Source organism: Lycorma delicatula, chromosome 6 (genome assembly GCF_047948215.1).
Source record: "Lycorma delicatula isolate Av1 chromosome 6, ASM4794821v1, whole genome shotgun sequence".
Taxonomy (NCBI): Eukaryota; Metazoa; Arthropoda; class Insecta; order Hemiptera; family Fulgoridae; genus Lycorma; species Lycorma delicatula.
The window spans coordinates 123,252,199-123,274,516 of NC_134460.1; positions in this window are offsets into that span (position 1 = coordinate 123,252,199).

The following is a 22,318-nucleotide window of genomic DNA, read 5'->3' on the forward strand; positions in this document are numbered from 1 at the left end:
TTATCGTTTCGCAATGTAAAAAGATTAAAAAGTTTACGTGAAAGTGTAGAATTGGAAGTAATGCACCAAAACAAATAATTTTGAAACAGAACAAGAAATTCATATTCTAAGATTTTCAAATAAAGTAAATTATGTTTCTATTTATTGATTAGAAGATCTTATAGAAATAGAGATAGATTTTAGTATATTAAATTTAACATTAAAACAGATTTAATTAAAATCACTCCAACCAAGAAAAAAAACGCAAAATATTTATAACGCAATTAAAAAAAAAAAAAATACAAAATTAAAACTGGAATTTAAAAGTGTAATTTACCTCAGAATTCATTCATTTAATCGAATCATTCTCAATTATATAAAAATATTCATCATATTTCCATATTTTGATTTGTAATCATTTCTAATATTTCTTTTGGTCTAGCACGAAAAGAGATTACATTATTTTGAAAAAAACATCATTTTATTTCCAAAATAATGTAATTTATTAGTAATATATATATATATTTATTTTTTATTTTTTATTTTTTGTTTCCGTAGGGGGAGGAAAAAGCTCTGACAGTGGTCGTCAGGTCCGCACTGACGGCTGTGAGCGGCTGTCACCTGCTAAAAATCCTCCCCTCTTATCATGCAGGGGCCGGATCTAAGCCATATAGTATGTATAGCCCCTGCATGATCACCCGGGCACTCTACTATGCGAATCCGGATGACTGGAAGGCGTCCCCAGGCAGCGATCGATGACCGACGTCTCAGGTCGAGCTATGCAAAATTACCTCAAATCCATACAAAATTTGGCCCGATGGAAATAATCGGTGTTGCAACTACACCCTAGGTTGTTCGTAAAAAACTCAGTCTTACCACATATAAAGTGAAACACGTTAAAATTTTCGTTAGTGACTGTGGTAAGCGAATTTAATAGTCTAAATGGATCAGCAGTTTCTAGCAGACAATTCTGTCAAAATTTGAGATTTTTTTTTATAATGTTCCATTAATCATGCTTTGTGTACATACAGAAGTCACGTTTATAGTCTGCCAATAACCTTTATGCCGTACATGAAATTTTTCTATGTAACCAGAAGATTGAAATGTGAATTGCAGTATCCAAGAGAACTACTCGGCCAAAAGTTTTCGAAGAAAAAATATAGTCAGCTCGTTAATGTAAAAGCATTCACAAGTATATCGAAAAACTAACCGAGAACAAAATTATTAATGCTTGGATTGAACAACCCAGCACAACTGTCCACACAGCCAAGAAATACATGAAATTATTGCAAGCGGTTTTCGGAGGAGATTGAATCATTCATCATTTGTGCAACCTTATTTTCGGATTTTTATTTCTAGAGTTTTGTAAAATATAATATTTATTGAGGAAGCCCTTATATAGTCTCCAGGAACTTGAAACTGCTTTTCCTAATATTACCATGGCATTCCATATGAACAACTTGTAAGAGCCTTCGAGGATAAGAAAAAACGGGTCCAGGTATTTTTATAGGGACCCACCGGGTTGGTCTAGTGGTGAACGCGTCTTCCCAAATCAGCAGATTTGGAAGTCGAGAGTTCCAGCGTTCAAGTCCTAGTAAAGCCAGTTATTTTTACACGGACTTGAATACTAGATCGTGGATACCGGTGTTCTTTGGTGGTTGGGTTTCAATTAACCACACATCTCAGGTATGGTCGAACTGAGAATGTACAAGACTATACTTCATTCACACTCATACATATCATCCTCATTCATCCTCTGAAGAATTATCTAAACGGTAGTTACCGGAGGCTAAACAGGAAAAAGAAATAAAAAAAAAGGTATTTTTATAGGGGAACCACTTCTAACAATTACTGTAAAGGTATTCGACTACTAAATGCATGAAAAGTGTACAGTTACTTTTTGAACATACTGTATAATTTCATTTCTACTTAATTCCTACAATTTCTTTTATGGACACGTTTCTTTCACTCTTTTCCTGATAATAAACAACCCGTAGTAAGAAATAAATATTATTTATAAAGTTTAGATTGCATTTTTAAAAAAAAAATATTGTTTAATTAGAAAAACAAACTAACTCCTATTGTAAGTCGTTATAACTATTTATTATAATTTTTATGAGTAATCAAGTTTATTTTTTGTGTGTTGTGTGTCAATGTAATCTTATTGCACAAAAAATATTTTTTGTAAATTTTTTTTTTGTTATGAAAGAACGGGTATCAGTAGCTATGGTCATTAGCCCGGTGGAAATTGATGGCATGTGAAAAAATGTTATGACTAATCGGGTTCGCAACCCGGGACTTCCGCTCAACATGTCGAGATTTTTTTTTCTAAATTTTTTAAATATTAAACAAAATTTTTTGTAAATAATGTTTTTAAACCAAATTGTATATTTTTTGTAAGTAAAATAAAAGTACTACTGGAGTACTTGACGTTATTTTATAAAATTATTTCTTTTTTTAAAGACTTTTATATTCAGAAAAAACAAACATTCTATGTAAGAATAGAGTTGAGGCTGAAAACATATCATATTTATTACTGACACCAGTTAATTGAAGACGAAATCGTAAATTATATTCAAAATAAAGACAAGCAAATGAAAAAAATACAATGATAAGTTGCGATCGGGATATAAGTATTAGTAAATGACTGAAGTAAAGAGTGTTCATAAAATCCTGTTAGGCTATCTTTGTTGGTAATTTTAAATATTTAACATTATTAAGCTATTATGATTAAGCTAACTACAAATTAAATCGATGCCTTTTACATTTTGGTCAATACTTATTTGTTACTTTCACACACTGGTAAAAATATTTATTTCAAAATGTTCCTAGATAATTTTCATTTATTATTTCTTCATTATAAAAATTAATTTCATGTATTTTTATTTAAATATTTTTTTAAGCATGCATTAAAATATAAATTTTCCCCATTACTTCCTGATGAATTTTTAACTATAAAAATAACCATATAATTTTAGATTTAAGTCATTTTTAATCACTTGATCGAGAGCACGTTTTTGTTTTACAACTTATTGATATATGTATATATATGTACCGCGTGATTCAAAAAGGACCTCGTAACTTTAAAAAACATATAAAAATTTATTTAGATAAGTTACAGATTCGTTTAAGGTCTCATTTAATAGCAAAATAACTCAAGTTTTGACTCGTATAGATCATTAGTACCAAATTACCCAGAAAAACGAACACTGTCACCAATCTTTTTAAAATTGATACATTTACTGGTGCGGAACGTGGTCGCTATTTATTTTTGTTTCACGATTTGCAGTCAGCAACTGCAGTTCAATGTAATCTTCGTAGAGAGTACGGTACGGAGCCTCCTAGTAGGCATACTATTTACTCTTGGCACCAGACCTTCGTTGAGGCAAGTACTATTGAACTTAAAAAATCACCAGGCCGCCCACGTGTCCCTGAAGCTACTGTGGAACAACTCAGAGAAAGCTTTGCACGAAGTCCAAAGAAATCAACTCGACGTGCTTCACGTGAGACTGGCATCCATAAACGACTCTTTGATCCGTCTTATTTATTATTTAACAAGTATATACCTGATCACAAATATTTGATTAATTAAAATTTTATTTGGCTATTACTATGGAACCGATGAAAATAAGTACCACTTATGATATATCGTTGAAAATTTCTCAATGGTGTCTTATTAGTGCAGTTAAGAAAAAATTCAAAATCAAAATGTTTTTGGATTTTGGGCTTTTTTGGACACTTTTGATTCAGTGGATGCAATTAAAAAGGGAGGTGCACAACTAGCTGTTACAACAGTCCCAAATAAAAATATTTCAACATATTTCCTACAGTTAATCGTTTTTGAGTCATGCGGGATACATACGTACGTACGTACAGACATCACTCCGAAACTAGTCAAAATGGATTCAGAAATGGTCAAAATGTATATTTCCGTTGAAATCTGAAAACTGAAATTTTTCGTGATCACAATTCTTCCTTTACTTCGTACAAGGAAGTAAAAAGGAATCGACCAAGTAACCTCTTCGTTAATTTTCGCTCGAAACCACACGGGACTTGATCATATTTGACCGGTTTTATTTATTATTTAACAAGTATACACCTGATCACAATAGACATGTGCTAACGAATCGGGATTTTCCGCTAGTGAACGGTACATTTCGGTGCTAAGCTAAGGGGGACGGACGGACACACACACAGACAGAGAGACACACACATACAAATGCCCTTTAGTAGAATAGAATGAATACAAATGGATATTTTCTTATCACAATATAAATCTTTCAATACACCTTATTTAATATTTTTTGAATAGGTTGTAGATATATATAGATAAATACGATTGTGCTGTGTTTAAATTGAGCTGTCATATTTTCATTCTATTGTTTAAATAACTATCTAAATATATGAAATGATTAATACATGATTGGAAATTTCTGTTACCCTATGCAAATTTCCTATATTAAAATCATTTCGTAATTAATTTAACTATAATTGTTTCAGTTAATTAATAAACTCAATTTGAATCGATTAATTCAAATATGTTTTCACGATTTACGTAAGTTTTTTTCTATACGGAAAAGGATTAGACATTTATAAGGGAGTCTTATTTACATAATCAATATATGAGTAAAAAAAATTAAATCTGTATTGTAATAACAATATATATTATTTAAATAAAATGAATGAGGTATATAGTATTTTAGTTAATTGGGTTTTGATTTATTTATAAAAACTAGATTTTGATTTATTAAACTGTTTACTCGTCCCTAAACATTTAAAAGTTTTAATAAATTAATAGTTGAAATGTTGATAAATATTTAATCACAGCAATATTTTATTACTCTGACAAGAAAATACATTCATATATGAAATTTTAATAAATAAAATAATATAAAACTATCAACAGTATCTGCTTTTATTGGAAAACTACTGATTGTTTAATCATATTGAAATTTTAACAAAAATTATTTAAAATAGTTTTTAAAAAGTGTATAAAAGTTACCATGAGGTTGTAATAAAAATTGTATAAATGATATTTGTAGTAGCAATTAAAAAAAAATAATAATAAAAAATCTGACAACAACCCTGCTAAATTTTTTGGGTACTAATAAACTGGAAGATGTATTTTAAAACTGATGCCTAGAAAATAGTGATTTTTAACAAATGGAAGATTAAAAATCGAGCTATTTGCTGTCGTTCAACATTAACACTAATGTTTGTCTTGCGTATCTAGTCTTTAAGTGGTTTAAGGATCAAGCTATCTTCGGCTATTTAACTTTTGTAAGTGGTTATACGTTGTTTTGTAATTGCCTGAATAACAACTTTTTTTTAATAACATCAGTTATTTATAATATTTCGTAAATACTGTTTATTTTATAATTATTATTATTTTTAGAAATTTAGTTACTTAATTTTTTTTACGTATGCTATTATCTGTTTTCAAAATTATTTACAAAATAATATTAATTGTTGTTTTATTGTCATGTATGGTTATCTTGTTATAGCATCTGCTTATTCTCTGAATTGGAAATCTTTTTTTGCAAATCTATAAGTATTTATTGCTCAATTTTCTGCCCCAACAAATGTTTCTGTAGAATGAAACTGTAAAAGGATTAATAAAAAAAAATTGTTGTGAACACCACATAACTTCCTTGTATGCCTGTTAAATTGCATACATATATTTTTTTACTTCCTTGTACAAAGTAAACGAAGTATTGTGATCGCGAAAAATTTCATTTTCTAGATTTTAACGGAAATTAGATGGACGAAGCAGGAGCGATATAAAATGCCGAATAGCACAAGCTAAACGAGCCTTCAGTAAGAAATATAATTTGTTTACATCAAAAATAATTTAAATGTCAGGAAAAGATTTTCGAAAGTGTATGTTTGGAGTGTCGCTTTATATGGAAGTGAAACTTGGACAATCGGAGTATCTGAGAAGAAAAAATTAGAAGCTTTTGAAATGTGGTGCTATAGGAGAATGTTAAAAATCAGATGGGTGGATAAAGTGACAAATGAAGATGTATTGCGGCAAATAGATGAAGAAAGAAGCATTTGGAAAAATATAGTTAAAAGAAGAGACAGATTTATAGGCCACATACTAAGGCATCCTGGAATAGTCGCTTTAATATTGGAAGGACAGATAGAAGGGAAAAATTGTGTAGGCAGGCTACGTTTGGAATATGTAAAACAAATTGTTAGGGATGAATGATGTAGAGGGTATATTGAAATGAAACGACTAGCACTAGATAGGGAATCTTGGAGAGCTGTATCAAACCAGTCAAATGACTGAAGACAAAAAAAACAAAAAAAAACGGAAATATTCATTTTGACCATCCCTGAATAATCCATTTTGACTAGTCACGGCGTTACGTCTGTACGTAAATATGTATCTTGCATAACTCAAAAACGATTAGCCGTAGGATGTTGGGGTTTTGGATTTAGAACTGTTGTAACATCTAGTTGTGCACCTCCCATTTTGATTGCAATCGACTCGACCATAATTGTCCAAAAAAGCCTTTTTCTTAACTACAGTAATAAGCACTGATTGAGAGCTTTTCAACAATTTATCATAAGTGGTACTTATCATTGGTTCCAGAGTTATAGCGAAATGAAATGTTAATTAATGAAATATTTGGATCTTATAAGGCAAAGGCACATCGGTTCTGAGGAGACTTCATCTTCTTTTTTTTTAAATTTAAATATATTGATTTATTAATAACTGTTAACCTCTCACAGTAAAAAAAAAATTCGATCAATAATAATTATTAATTAATATATATATATGTATATATATAATATCAGAAGTTTTTAATGAATTAAAATTTTATGTACTTTTCATTCTAAAAAAATATGTAAATTTAATTTTATAAGCATATAAGGAAGTTATGTATTGACCACATCAGATTTTTAAAATGAAAAGTACATAAATTTTTATTTCATTAAAAACTTCTAATTTTTTTCATAATTTTTTTTTATTGTTATTATTGAATTATTATCAATACAAGTGATACAATTAGAAATTTTAATATCTCCCGTAGACGTTTTGAAGAAATGTATCTACTGCAGCGCCCCCTGGCGGCTTATAACCGTAAAACTAATCTTAGAAACTGCTGTGAGGTGATACCTATGTAATGCAAACATCGCATCGTAATTGGCCCAACCGTTTTAGAGTAACAGATCTACTGCCGCGTCCCCTGGTGGCCTATAACCGTAAAACATGTCTACGAATCTGCTCTGAAGTAATACCTATGTAACGCAAAAACCCGCATTGAAATCGGCCCAGTAGTTTGTGAGGAAAATGGTAACAGACTTACACACACACACACACACAAAAAAAAACCCAAACACATATACCGTCTCCGTCCCGTCGTGGGTAAAAAGAATGGATAAAGATGACAAAGGAAGCCTTCAGAAAGAAAAAAACATCACTGTATAGTAAAAGTTTAGAGTTAAGGAAGAGGTTAGCCAAGACCTCCGATCCTTTATCCGGTGGTCCCGCCTTCGAATCCTGATTAGGCATGGCATTTTCACACGCTAAAAAATTACAATTGTCATTCACCTCATCCTCTGAAGTAATACCTAACGGTGGTCGCAGAGGTTAAAAAAAATAACTGCTGTGTGTAGAGTTTCTTATTGTATGGAACTGAAGCATAGACGATGATGGAGAGGGAGAAATGTGGATATAGAGAGGGATGGGTAAAAATAGAGTGACAAGTGAGGAATGAGGAGGTAGTGAACAGGATTAAAGAAGAAATAACTTATGCTGTAAGCACAAAAAGGAAAAAACTTGTTAGGACATGTAGTTAGAAAAGGTGGAAACTTGACAACCTCATTGAAACGGTCAGTAGAAGGAGAAAGAAAGCGATGAAGAAAATATACTCTTATGAGATGAAGATTGGAAACTACAAAGGAAAGAAGAAGGCTTGTGATAAGGATGGATGGAGACAGGGATGGAGTAATGGACTTGCCGCCAGGCAAAATATCAGATGATGAAATAACCTACAAGAATGGTACATTTAGGGAAAATTTGATTTTTTTATAAAAAAGATAAATCAATGTTTCCATATATTACAGTGTTTTTTATCTACGCTAAAACTTCTTTGTTAGCCAAAAGATAAGCTATCTAAAATATCTGTTTTTGATCTTTCCAACTATTCAAAAAAAAAGTAAATTCCTTTTTCTTTCGGTCAAAATAATTATTCATAGAGGAAACAAATCTTCATGTCAGTTTATAATAAAATGTGACTGCGCTTATTAATCCGTATTTAAAAAAAATTAAATTACGTTCCTATTCATAGTCAACTGTAATAATAAAAAAAGGAAAACACAATAAAACGTGTTGGCTTGCTGAATTTCCTTAATTTTATCGATATTATCAAATTATAAATATTTCCATTTAACTTTGCCAACAGCATGGTAAGACTATTATTTTATTTTTCAAGTGTAGTTTAAACATTACTCCATTAGTAAATTACACAGTACAGCTTTAATTTGTCGAAATGAGTATCGATAAAAGAATATGCAATTCATTAATTAAATGACGAACGGAACGTTACCTACATCAATATATGAGTTCGTAGACTAACACATTTTCTATCTCTTTTTCAACTATTTTTATTCCTATTATAAAACTGCATTAAGCACTGAATTTTTTATTTTGTTTGCTCACTAAACAAACATTGAAACATAACAGTAAACATTGATCATACACTGCTACGTCGATAATTTTTGCAGTGGCTATGATTTAATATTCAGAGATATTATAATTCTGTATTATCGTTATTTATTCTTAGAAAAATAAAACTAATATTTATTCTATCCTTTACATAAAATTAAAATTAACTGGTACATATCCTTACAGATATATAAATGTACATATACATTATTATTAAATATATTGGTCAGGTGTTTACGTACAAAACATGGAAACCGTTAAATATCTATTCAACACTAAAAAATAAATATTACACTAAACAATTTTAATTTCGACCTCAAAACGATTTATTTTTTTATGTAAGACTACTTCACCTCCAGTCACCATGGTGGGCCAACTCAAAAATGGAAAAGGATAGATGATTATATCATTTTTCAAGAGCATTGAAATAAAAGTCGCTTTCCGCACGCCGAAAGGCGAAGGTAGATTTCGCTTCGCCGGTGCTAAGTAGGGGATAAAAAAGATTTCCCCCTTAATGTTAATAAAAACTTCAAATTTACTCAATACGACAATGGTTGCATGTGAAAAAAAGATTCACATGTTTAGCATACGACAAGCCCCATCTTCTTACAATTCCAGCAATATTCTGGTCATCTTTTGTCGTAAGGGTTGGGGTCATATCAAAAATTGTTTCAGACAAAAGTTTTAGGTAATGTTTAGAAAACTAACGACTATTTTAAACCGATTTGATACTGTGCCTATTAAGGAAGGTATGATATTTTTTGTCTTTGAAACCCCGTTTTTCCACCCCTTTACTTAGATAAGTTTAAGTTTTTTTTTTGTGTTTGCTTGTTCTCCTGCTTCCCTGGGCTTAATTAGCCTCCCTACCTACCGGCAGTACGTTCAGCATGGCAGGTCGGCTCACTGGTTCCGGATCTTTTCCTTATTGTCTCTTTCCTCTGCCTCTTAACCGCTAAGGCTAGGGACACCGGCCCCGACTATGCCGTTCCCGGGTGCTACCTCAGCAGCCGTGTCTCGGTCGTTTATGTTTCTTTTTTTTCTCTTAAAGTAACTTCTCCCACTTGTAATCCACTTCCTTTGCACGTATAACCTCAACCACGAATCTCTCTATTGTCAGCCATTCCTCTTTACGTCTCAACATATACTTTGTTGTAGTTTCCAGGGTAATCTCTTGTATATTATATCTGGTTTTTAGATCCTTCCAATTTGCACATTCAAAAAAGGTGTGGCAGGGAGTGTCCTCTTGACCGCAGTACACGCAATTTGAAGCTCTCTTCTTTTAAACTTGTGTAAGTTTTAGGTCCTTGTCAAAATAATTGTGGGAACTTTAAACGATTCGATATTTTACTTACTAAGATAAATCTTACAATTCCAGCAACATTTTGGTCATCCCTTGTTATAAGGGTTGGTCATAACAAAATTTTTTTCAGTCAAAAGTTTAGGTAGTGTCTAGGGGATGTGAAACGGGAATATTTGTCGAAATTTTCCGAAAGTCGAATCATGGAACCCATTACAATAGGTAGCTTTCTTATGAAATCTACCTAAGATAACAATTTTGATGAGAAGTTGAATAAAGATCTGAATTAAATTTACAAAAGCGGTAATCTTATTTTATTCTTGATTGCCTGATATTTTATGTATGACTTATAATAAAGAAAAATTAAAAATACACTTTAACCGATTACACATTAATTCGAGTACTGCTAATTTAATTATCGTATAAGATTTAATTTGTAAAGTAATTTTAGTTTCTTTAAAAATAAAATGTTTAAAATTTTATTTGGTATATTTTCACTTTAATTTAGAAGTAATTCTATGTAAAATATGAAACTTATTTAAGGTACTGTATGTTATTTAATATGATGCAAGTTGTTATCTACTGTTCAAAGAACTACTTGACCTAATTTCTCCAAATTAGTTCTCGGAATATATTAATCTATGTTATTTTACGTTTGTATGAATTGCCTACAAATATTTTAATTAGTAAAGGACATTAAACTGAAAAAAAAAAAAAAACAAAAAAAGATACTCAAACAAAAACCAGAAGTGGGCTGCATAATAAAATTCTTCTCTGACAATCTTATTAATTCAGCTTTACAGTTCTTTCCGTTTACTGATTACAGATAATATACATAGCGTATCGTATTGTTTCCCTTTTCAATTTAAATAAATCTCAAAATAAACTACCGAAGAAGGAATAGACTCTCTTTGACATTTCAGAAACATATTTCATGGTCTAAATTTAAAAAAAATTTAAATTAATAATTTTTCTTGAAACGCTTTACTAAAAAAAGAGTTTGTAAATAATATTTCCTGTTCCACTTATACAAAAATTGTGTGATCTCAGTTGTAAATTTAAAAAAAAATCTTTATACAGAAGCTGTTGCAATTTTGATATCGGCTAAATTAACTTTTGTTATTAAAATGAATTAAGAACCATTAAAAGCAAAAAAAGAAGTTGTTTTGTCTGAGATGTATTTTTGATTCGATTTCTTCAAAAAAAAAAAAAAAAATAAAAAAAAAAATATATATATATATATATATGTTTAAGTTCTTCAGCTGGAGTAAATAAATGCAAGTATAGATAACTGTTAAGGTGTAAGGTGTATGGGGATTGACGTAAATGATGAACGATTATGTTAGCTGAAATGGGCAAGACCTAAATTATATTGTGTAGAGTTTCAAAATTGGTAAACTGATACACATTTTAATTTAAACTTAGTAAATACAAATGGTTGGGTAAAGAGAGAGATCTGCAAATATATAATATATATGTGTGTGTGTGTGTGTGTGTGTGTGTGTGAGTGTGTGTGAGTATATTTTTGGTATATTTTATATCTAAGTAATTTTTCAACTGTTAAAGAAAAATTGAATTTGCTTAGATACTGCTTTCTCAAAAAATCTATTTTTTGATATTAGAACACTACTGCACACCAGCCACCAAGTTGTCCTTATGGGGGCAACTCGGAAGTTTTAAACAGAAAAGGTAGGATTTTGACATCATTTTAAAATAATCTAAAAAATAAATATCATAATACAAAAAAAAATGGTTTAAACAACGACAATCATAACCAAAAGTGGGGCGAATTAATATTTTTCACAAATAGTTTAAAAACTGTCCTAAAGTAGTGATTAAAAAATAAATCATTGCCCTCGTCTGCTAAATGTCATTTTTCTCTCTTAAATTGTTGAAACGTTATTTAACGATTCACGTATCTTATTAAAGATGTATATTTGTATAAAAAAATCTGTTTCAAAATAACAACAAATTTTTTTTGAAATCACTTTTACACAAAAATAAACAAAAATTGTACGTCTGAAAAAGCTTTGTTTTCCGTCTGTCTGTTTGTCCTTTTTTTGTAGAAATTTGTTTTTAATGACTAATTGAGTGTGATAATAAAATAAATTAGTAGCCAACCAATCACTAAACAGATAGACCTGGCCGGTATCTTTAAATGTGATAAAAGAATTTCCCAACATTTTGTTTTCAAAATGTAAATAAATTGGATATTAATTTATTGACTACTTACTACAATACGTTATCGAAAAATGAGTGTCTGCAAAAAAATTTATGTAATTTTTTTTTTTTTGCTCAATAACAATTAAAATTACAATCGGCTCTCCTGCGGAGCCATAAGTAAGTTTCCTGAAAAAAGCAGCATAAGAAGGTCCTTAAGGAACCCCGAAAATAAATAATACACAATAAACAGTTGCAAGCAAACTTCTAAGATTGAAGTTTTCTAAGGTAGTATATTTTTTTAATTGAAATTTAATAGATCTGGCGGTTAAGTCAAATATGAAATTTCAAGCTCAGTCATAAATCACAAACCATTAATTTCAGCATCATATAGTCCACAAAACAAACATTAATAACAAATAAAAAAGACAAAGAAAGAGAAGTAACAAGAAATTAGATACGACACCACTAAACTCGACGGTGTTAGATTCCAAACTGTTACGCAGACCCTAAGTCAAGTACATGGGCTCGTTTCAACCGTCGGACGTTTCTGCTGTTATCGAGTAGATTAAATTCAAAGTGGTTTACATCATTCTCAAGCCTCTACAGGTATTTGACATTGCGCTGTTGTGCCAATCTCACAAACCGATGGGAGCTCCAGATAATCCTGAATCTCATCATTCCGCGTGAACCAGGGTGCTTCGGCAATTCCCCTCGCTACTTTGTTCTGAAATCGTTGTGTAATTTTCACATTACTAGCACTAGCCGTTCCCCACAATTCTACACCGTACGTCCAGATTGGGCGCCAGGATAGCCTTGTAAATTAAGATCTTGTTGGATAACGTGAGGCCTAAGTTCCTCCGTAGCAGCCAATGAAGTTCCCTGTACCTTGCGTTTAGCTGTTTCCTCTTCATCCTCACGGGACACTTCCAGGTCAAACGCCGATCTAGGTGAAGTCCCAGATACCGCACAATCACCGTTTGCGGGATCAAAACACCATCGAAGTACACACCGGGACAGTCACCTCTCCGCATTGCAAATGTGACGTGCCTCGCCTTACCTTGAGTAACCTTAATCCTCAATATTTTCTGCTACACGCACACACGATCCAGCGCCATTTGTAGGGTCTCCGAGGCTAGGCCAGGGTTTTCGTAAACGGCCAGGAGAGCAGTGTAATCAGCGAACGTGGCGACGATGCAATCATCCAGGACCGGAATGTTCGCAGCGAATATGGAATACAACACAGGGCCCAGCACAGAGCTCTGAGGGACACCCGATCCAATCTCAAAGAACCTTGAAAACTCGTCATTACATTTGACCTGAGAAAAACGCCCGTAAAGATAACTCCGCAAGACTAGAAAGTAAGGTTGAGGAAGTTGTAGCTTTAACTTGTAGAGTAAGCCAGGTATCTATCTATCTACCTTATCCTGTTGGATAAGGTAAGAACGCCTTGGCCTGTTGGATGTCTAAGAACGCCGCCGAGCAAAATTTCTGCTCCTTCAGACACCCGCTGATGACTCTCTGGGATTGTTCGACTTTGGAATGGTATATATAATAAATATATATAATAAAAATAAAAATATGAACTGAGGGACAGATATAAAACTAAGCGATTTCAGATATATGCTAATAAACGCTTTTTAGTTTTTGTTTATACACCTCCCTCAAAATTTGGCTATAATTATGAAATAATTAACAAAACCAGGACAAGTTAAAGTAACAAAGTTTTTACTTTTTAAATTAAATCAATATTATACATTAATATTAAAAGGCAACTCTGCATTTTATCCAGAAGTTTCTGCGTTGAAATATTAATTAGGTTTGGTGTTTTTCTCAAGTTACAGAATTCATTTACAGTTCCATAATAAAAAATATTTAAGAAATGGGATTTTCCTTGAAGATGTGAAACAGCTTAAAGTTATGTTATCTAATAAACTGAGTATAAGCATACATTTTAGAATATAATATAATTTAGCTGTTATGGCCCGATTTTTATTTTGCCATTAATTGATAGACTTTTGGAGGATGTCATAGAATCAAGGTTTTATGGATAAATGGTTGTATTGGTAAAATAATATAAAAAAAATTGTTGAAATAAAACTTACCTAGTATTTATTGTTTTATTTTGTTATCAGCTTAGATGTGATTTTAAAATGGGTTATAGCATTGATTCTCAAACGTTTTCGCCCACTGTTCACATTGAGAGCCAAATATTTTCTAGCGTCCCCAAAATTTTTAAACTTATCATCTGTTAAAAATAATTATTGCAATTGTTTTTAAAATGCGTTCTTAAAAACAGCAATTGTAATTATTGGTTTTAAACGCGCATATCCTCTTTTTGAGTTAACACTTACATTTTAAATGAGAGCAATTAAAACGCAAAATTAATCATATTTGGATGTATTTTTATTAAAATTGGTTTAAAAAAAAAAATCGCTTTTATTTAACTAAATATTTTCAAATTTAATAATTATTACATTTATTTATTATTTTTTATTTATTGGTTATTTATTATATAATTTATTTTTTACTTTTCAATGCATTTTTATATTTGTTAATATATTATATTTTTTTGTTTAAAATTCTCAGTTTTATTTAATTCTTATTTTTTTACTTTTTAGAGGGTTATTCTATTTCCTTTTTTTTATTAATGTTAATATTAGTTAAATAAAATTAAAAAAAAAAAAAAAAAAATATGTAATCAAATATATTTTTGTTTTTTGTATTTTTTTTAAGACTAAAAAAAAGGCAAAAAAAATATTTATTTTTACACATCGAAGTTACATACGTGTACCAAATTTCAATCATTTTCATACGATAGTTCGTGAGAAATGATAATTTTCAATTAAATGCATGAATTTAGCAAAGGGATTCCGCGTGGGAGTGGGTCATATCAAATTCCGACACCGTAGTGCTGTATTGTCATCGAAGTTACATACATGTACCAAATTTCATTGATTTTCATACGATAGATCAAAAGATACAGCAGTTGCAAGATTTGAATATTCCTAAAGCGAGTTAAATAAAAGCTTTTAATTATTGTTTGAGAATGTAAAAAACAAACATTCTGAACTATTTCGACATATTACATCGTTTAATTGCTTTTTTTTTAGTAATAATAAATTGTATTTGACGTTTGCAACAACTGGAATATTATAATTTCTGGATATATATAGACAAAATAAAAATCTAGAAGTAATTGTGTAGAGATAAGCGTCAGACTATAATTTGTAAATAATGTGAATAATAAAAACCTTTTTAATAAAATATACTCATGTCTCATTAATATAAATTTGTCATTAATTCAAATAACAACATTATCTAATCATCCTTATTTTATTCACACATTACTGGATTGTGCAATAGGGGTTATCATTTTATAACGTAATTTTTTCTTCACGAAATTAATTGATTAATTTTTTTACATTAATTGAAACCTAATTAGTATTTCATTAAAATTTTATTAGATTTAAATAACTCATACCACTTTTATTGTAAAGTAATCTGACAACGCCCATGGAAGAAGGCATGCCAGTAAATGTTTGTGTTACAAGATCAATAAACAGAAACTAGCTGTAATCAAAGGAAAGTTGTTGGTCTATATATAAACATACCCTTAATTTTCTTTACTGATCATGGTTAATTTAGAGGAAAATTTAGTTTCGTTAAATTATAGAATTAGACTGTTTGTTTTTATCCAAATGATTTCCAATTATAAATAAAGTTTACATATAAATAAATGTGTGTATTTTTATTTCGTTAAAAACTTTTAATATGCTTAATTTTTAATTTCAATGAAAATATATATTCAGTTTATTCATATCTACAGACAATTAACCGTTCAAAAGTTTAATATAAATATAAAGAAATAAACAGTGTAGGGTTTTATTGAATGTTTATAAAGTAAAAAAAAAAATATATATATAATAATTAAAATAATTTTAGATAATTTAAGAAATTATACATAACGCTACATCTTTTATTGATATTATTTTTTATACTCGTAGCAATTTTAGATCGTTAATTCAACAAAATTTTATTCAAAATATTATCACCTTTTTTTCTGCTTAGCCTTTGGGAATTACCGTCAGGTATTACTTCAGAGGAAGAATGAGGATGATATGTATGAGTATGTGAAGTGTAATCTTTTACAGTCTCAGGTCGACCATTTCTGAGATGTGTGGTTATTTGAAACCCAACCACCAAAAAACACCGGTATCCAAAAATATAGTATTCATTATTCTATTACCAAGCAGACTTATATGTTCCCAGTTGTAAATTAAATATTCTGTAACGTAAAATCTATTAAAGTTCTACTTATTCTGGCTTTCTGTAATAATATGTAAAAAGAAAAACGATAATTGGAATCAATTACTAAAAAACATAGTTGGGTAATAGTATACGACTAGAAAGTATTAATGAAAATAAAAAAATTACTGAACTCGATGGTGGAAAAATAAAAGCAAAGCAAAACAAAGTACAATTAACTTTTAAACAATATGGAGCCCTATGAAATTACTAGAAAAAAATTTGATGTTGACACCGCATTACTTCCTTGCACGCCTATTAAATTACATATACACTTCTTTTTTTTTTGAAATGAAAAGTACATCAAATTTTATTTCTTTAATAACTTTTGATATTTTTATTGTTATTATTGAATTATTATTTATCGTAAATTTTTTTTTTACAATCAGAGGTTAATAATTATTAATAAATAAATATATTTAAATTAAAATTAGATGAAGTCTGATTCGAATCAGTGTGCCTTTTCCTTATATGATCCAAATACTTCATTAATTAAAATTTCATTTAGCTATAACTCTGGAATCAATGATAAGTACCACTTATCATATATGGTTGAAAAGCTCTCAATGACGGCTTATTACTGTAGTTAAGAAAAAGTCCAAAATTAATTTTTTTTTGGATTTTGGGCTTTTTTGGACACTAATAGTTGAGTTGTTTGCAATCAAAACAGGAGGTGCAAAACTAGATGTTACGACAATCCTTAATACGTACAGACGTCACGCCGAAACTAGACGAAATGGATTCAGGGATGATCTAAATAGATATTTTCATTGAAATTTGAAAACCAAAATTTTCCGCGATCATAATACTATCTTTACTTCGTATAAGAAAGTAAAAAAAAACCAGTTGATTTAATAATAAAAATTACCAAAGAAAGAATCTAAAACTTAATTCCTTTTACATTTTACTATTGCACACATTATGAATCTGTTTATAGGGTAAACGTTTCTTCGTATTTTAATGTTAAAGTAAAACGATATTTTTTTATATTTCAAATGAACTATATTAAAAGAAACATGTATTGTTTTCATCCATCATCTTTTTTCCAAAAATCATAATGCTGTCACTGTTCAACACTATTTTTCGTTGAAAAGCTGTGATAAGTGAATTTCAAATTTTCTTTTGAAGTCAAATTTATACCGTTAACAAAGATCTGCAAATTCCCAAAAAAACTGGTAATCTGACGCTGTAAGGTAAGGACTACAAGGTCAATTTATGAAAACTTCCCGGAAAAGGTCTCTCAATTTTCGACGGTTCACCAAAGATATTTTGGACTTGGCGTTGTCGTGATGGATGGTGTTTCCTACTCATCAATTCTTGTCGCTATATCTCGATCGCTTTGCGTAATCCAGCAATTCTCAACTTTTTTTAGCTCCACGACCCCGAAGAAGTAAGAAAAAAAAAATGATAATGAATATTTCGCGACCCCCCGCACCGAAGGTCCAACTCAATGAAACCTAGTGAAAACGCAGTTTTTAGCTGCGTTATTAGCGACGGGTATGAACATGCATATATGAAGTGTATAAACATGAGCAATTCACAGGTTCCAACTTGATATATCCATGCTCCTTGTAATTTAATCTGCTTGCATAATATTGGCCGTGAAAGCGTCATGTTTGAATATGCATATGATACGTTTCAACACGTCGTTTTGTCAGTAGTTTAAAAGAGGCGTAAGGGATTGGAGAACATCAGTTTAGTTTCGAATGCGAAGCGTGCGTCTAACGCCTTTATTTAAGTTTTTAAAAGCGTAGTTTCATTGAAAATAATAACTAAGGTTTTAGTTTTATAGTCTGCGGTCGAACGCAACCATCTCGTTAATTTATTTTCTTCAAATGTGTAAATATACACTTGTAAGTAAAATGGTTATAATAAATTATTATTTTTTTCATAAAATGATTTCATTACTGTTAACGTGTAAAATTGTAAACTAATTTCGCGATCCCCCTTTCATATCACCACGACCCCCAGGTTTTGAAACGCTGAAGTAATCTTTTCAGTCGTTGACAGTGAAGGTTAGAATCAATCGTTTGACCTAGCCGCAGCAGCTCCTAGTGAACGTTTACTTTCTAATCCCGTCACACACACTATGGCATTTTTTGGCCTTAATCCTGGCTTTGTCACCGTTTGTAGTGGTTTATCTTGTTTCCACCACGATCTTTTCCGTACTTTATTGTTGTATGTAATCCATTTCTCATCGCTCGATATGAGCTGTTACAAAAATTTGTTCTACTTCGTTCCGTTTTAGCAACGATTCGATGATGGAAACTCGGTTCATTAAATCTTTCATTTTAGATCATATGGCACAACATTGAGTTTTTTTTTGTATCCAGTCTTCTTCAAATGGTTTAAAACTGTTTGATAATCGATTTTTAGTTTGTTACTGAGACTGTTAACATGTCAATCTTACTTAATATTTCTATGATTTTATCGAATTTTTCAGTTATTGACTGACCAGAGCGATATGAATCATTGACATCAAAATTTATCGATTTAAAATGCTTGAATCAGCTTTATTCCACTTTTACTGACACCGCATCATAACCATAAAGACCAATATTTTTAGCAACCTGATTCGCATTCTTCTCTTTTTTGTAATAAAATTTCAAATTGTATTGAATCACTTCTTTACTTTTATTCATTTTACAGACAAAAAAACTTTTAAATAAATAAAATTACAATTAAAAAAAAAATTCTGAGCGATGTGTCACTTTTCAAAAGCACGCGAATGTTGCCAAATTTGATTAAAATTATCAGAATTATGCGATCCTAAAACCATTTATCGGAAGAACCTTTTCTCCAACCCTCAAATCCTATTAAAGAAATGAGCAATTTAAAGCAAATAGTAGTATTCTAAAAATTATATTTTTTACAAGGAATTCTGATAAAAAATGAAAGTAATATTTTTGTTCTAAAAAAAAAATGCTGGTTACAAATCCCTACCGTAACATTACTCTCCATACTAGGTTTATTTATTCTAGTATTAAATTAAACTACTCTTTTACATCACTATTAATTGAATCCTAACGATCGAAATAAACTGGAAACAAACAAGTGTTGAAATCTATGCTATTTTTACATACGAAGCTTGTGTGCATGAAGATTAACAAAATTATTAACGTTTTTTAATAAAAAATTTCGTTTAATTGATAACGATTATTTTATTCGTATATCAGACGCATATGAGAGCGTCATGTTTGAATATGCATATGAAACGTTTAAATACGTCGTTTTCTCAGCAGTATTAAAGAGGCGTAAGGGATTGCAGAACATCAGTTTAGTTTCGAATGCAAAGTGTGCGTCTGGTGCCTATATTTAAGTTTTTAAAAGCGTAGTTTCTTTGAAAATAATTATAACTCAGGTTTCGGTTTTTTAGTCTGCGGTCAGATAACAGTCAGTATTTGTCATAAACTCCTAAATTGGCGTTAATGTAACGAAAGAAGGAATAAAAATAATTAAAAGTATTCTTAACATAAATAAAAATGTCTCTAAATATATAACTTGTTAATTTTATCATAAAACCTTTAATAATTTTTAAAAATATGTCAATTTTTTAAGAAAATTATACGTTTTTTATTAAAAGATGTGAGTTTACAAAAAACATTGGAGTACTAAAAAGAGAAATCATTTATATTTTCAATACAACGAGGGAAAATTTGTTCTTTATTAATTCCCCTTTTTTATATCTAATTTTCCCATATTCTGTAACTTCGAAAAAATAATTTAATAAAATATATAATTAAATTAATTTACGAACATTTGTTTTAATTCTACCAAAAAGTAATTTCGATTGTAGTGAATAATTAGATAACATATATTTTCTTTCGTTGTCTAAATAATAATAACTTAACTTTGGTTTTATCATGAATGTGAAGAAAAATAAAAAATAGAATAATATACAGATAAATAACCTTTGAAGAGTAGAAACGAAAAGTAAACGAATTAATATATGAAGATGAGACGGGTTCACCAAGCAGAAGAAGGGAAATGAAAGTAAAATAACAAAAAAAGGAGGAAGAAAAATAAAATAAGAATTATTAGGAGATGAGTGAAGAGATCAAAATAAAATAAAGATAAAAAAAGGAAAATACCTCATAAAAAATGAATGAGTTGTGTTTTACGATGAATGACTGCATCGTGTGCGATTGATCTACTTCTTAAAAACAAGAGTACGAGTATAGTGTATTTTTTCTTTTATTTTTGCCAAAAGCTACATTATATTTTTAGACTTAACTCATAAAACGATCATATCTTATTGAAAAAACAATATTATTCAATAAATATCAGTTAAATTTTAAGTATATAGTTTTGTATAATTATAAGCAATATTCAACACACACACACACACACACACACACACACACACACGAGGCGTTTTATTTATTTACTTTTTTAAGAAACAATAAAAAAAATTAAGGGAAAATTTGGAGGCTAGGATAACAGTTTAAAAACATAAGACATTTGTAATTTATTAATTATATGATGAAGTATTATGATCGCGAAAAATTTCGGTTTTCAGATTTCAGTGAAAATATCCATTTTGACCATCCCTAAATCCATTTTGACTAGTTTCAGCGTGACGTTTGTACGTACGTATGTATAAGCGAATGTATCTCATAACTCAAAAAAGGAATAGCCGTAGGGTGTCGAAATTTTCGATTTAGAATTGTTGTAACATCTAGTTCTACACTTTTCCTTCTTTTGATTGCAATCGACTGGACCAAAAGAGTCCAAAGAAGCCCAAAATACATATTCTTTTGGATTTTGGAGAGATTGCCGTCATTGAGAGATTTTCAATGATATATCATAAGTGATATTTATTTTCATTGCTTCCAGAGTTATAGCTAAGTAAAATTGTAATTAATTAAATATGTGTATCTTACAAGGGAAAGGAATCTTACATCGGTTCAAATCCAACTTCATCACATCTTATTTTAACTTTTTTTAAATTTAAATATATTGATTTAATAATAATTAACCTCTGATTGTTTAACCTCTAAGTTTTTAATTAACAACCTCTGATTGTAAAAAAACATTTTTACAATAAATAACAATTCAATAATAAAAAAAAAAATGAAAAAAATATCAGAAGTTATTAATGAAATAAAATTTTATGTACTTTTCATTTAAAAAAAAAAAATGTGTATATATAATTTAATAAGCACATGGAAGTCATGTTCATGTTCCACATCAGTTGTTTTTAACTAAGGAGTATAAAAAAGAAAACTGAATATTCTAAATTGTTACGGAAAAAAATTCAATTTGAAATTAAACTAGAAAATAAATATACTATAATGTAAATAAATAAATGGATAACGAAGGTCAAATATGAAATTTAAAAAAAAAAAAAAAAAATGTAGAAAATGTATATTTCAGGCAAAAGAATTACCAAGGATGGAAAATAAAATATCAAAACGTCAGACTAACATTAGAAATTAAATCTGGCAGCAAGAGTTGATTTAAAAATTATAAATAAATTTCAAACAATATATCAATAGAACGTAATACTTAAACGTGGGCAATGCATGTAAAAAAAAGGCCAATATAAGAAAAATTTTCAACGTTACCTGTAAAAAAGGTTGAGAAATGAACGATCATTTTAGCTGATTAGTTTACATCATACACTAATTAAGAAGATCATCCTGGTGCAAAAGTTTTCATAAGTCTCTTCTACCTGAGCCCAGAAAATAATTTTGAAATATAAAGGCTTTGTAAAGAAACATCTACAACTTTAAGATAAAATGAAGAAATAAATGTGGTAGAAGAATTTTTTAAAGAAGAAGAAATTTAAAAAAAAAAAAAAAAAAAAAATGTAGAAAATGTATATTTCAGGCAAAAGAATTACCAAGGATGGAAAATAAAATATCAAAACGTCAGACTAACATTAGAAATGAAAT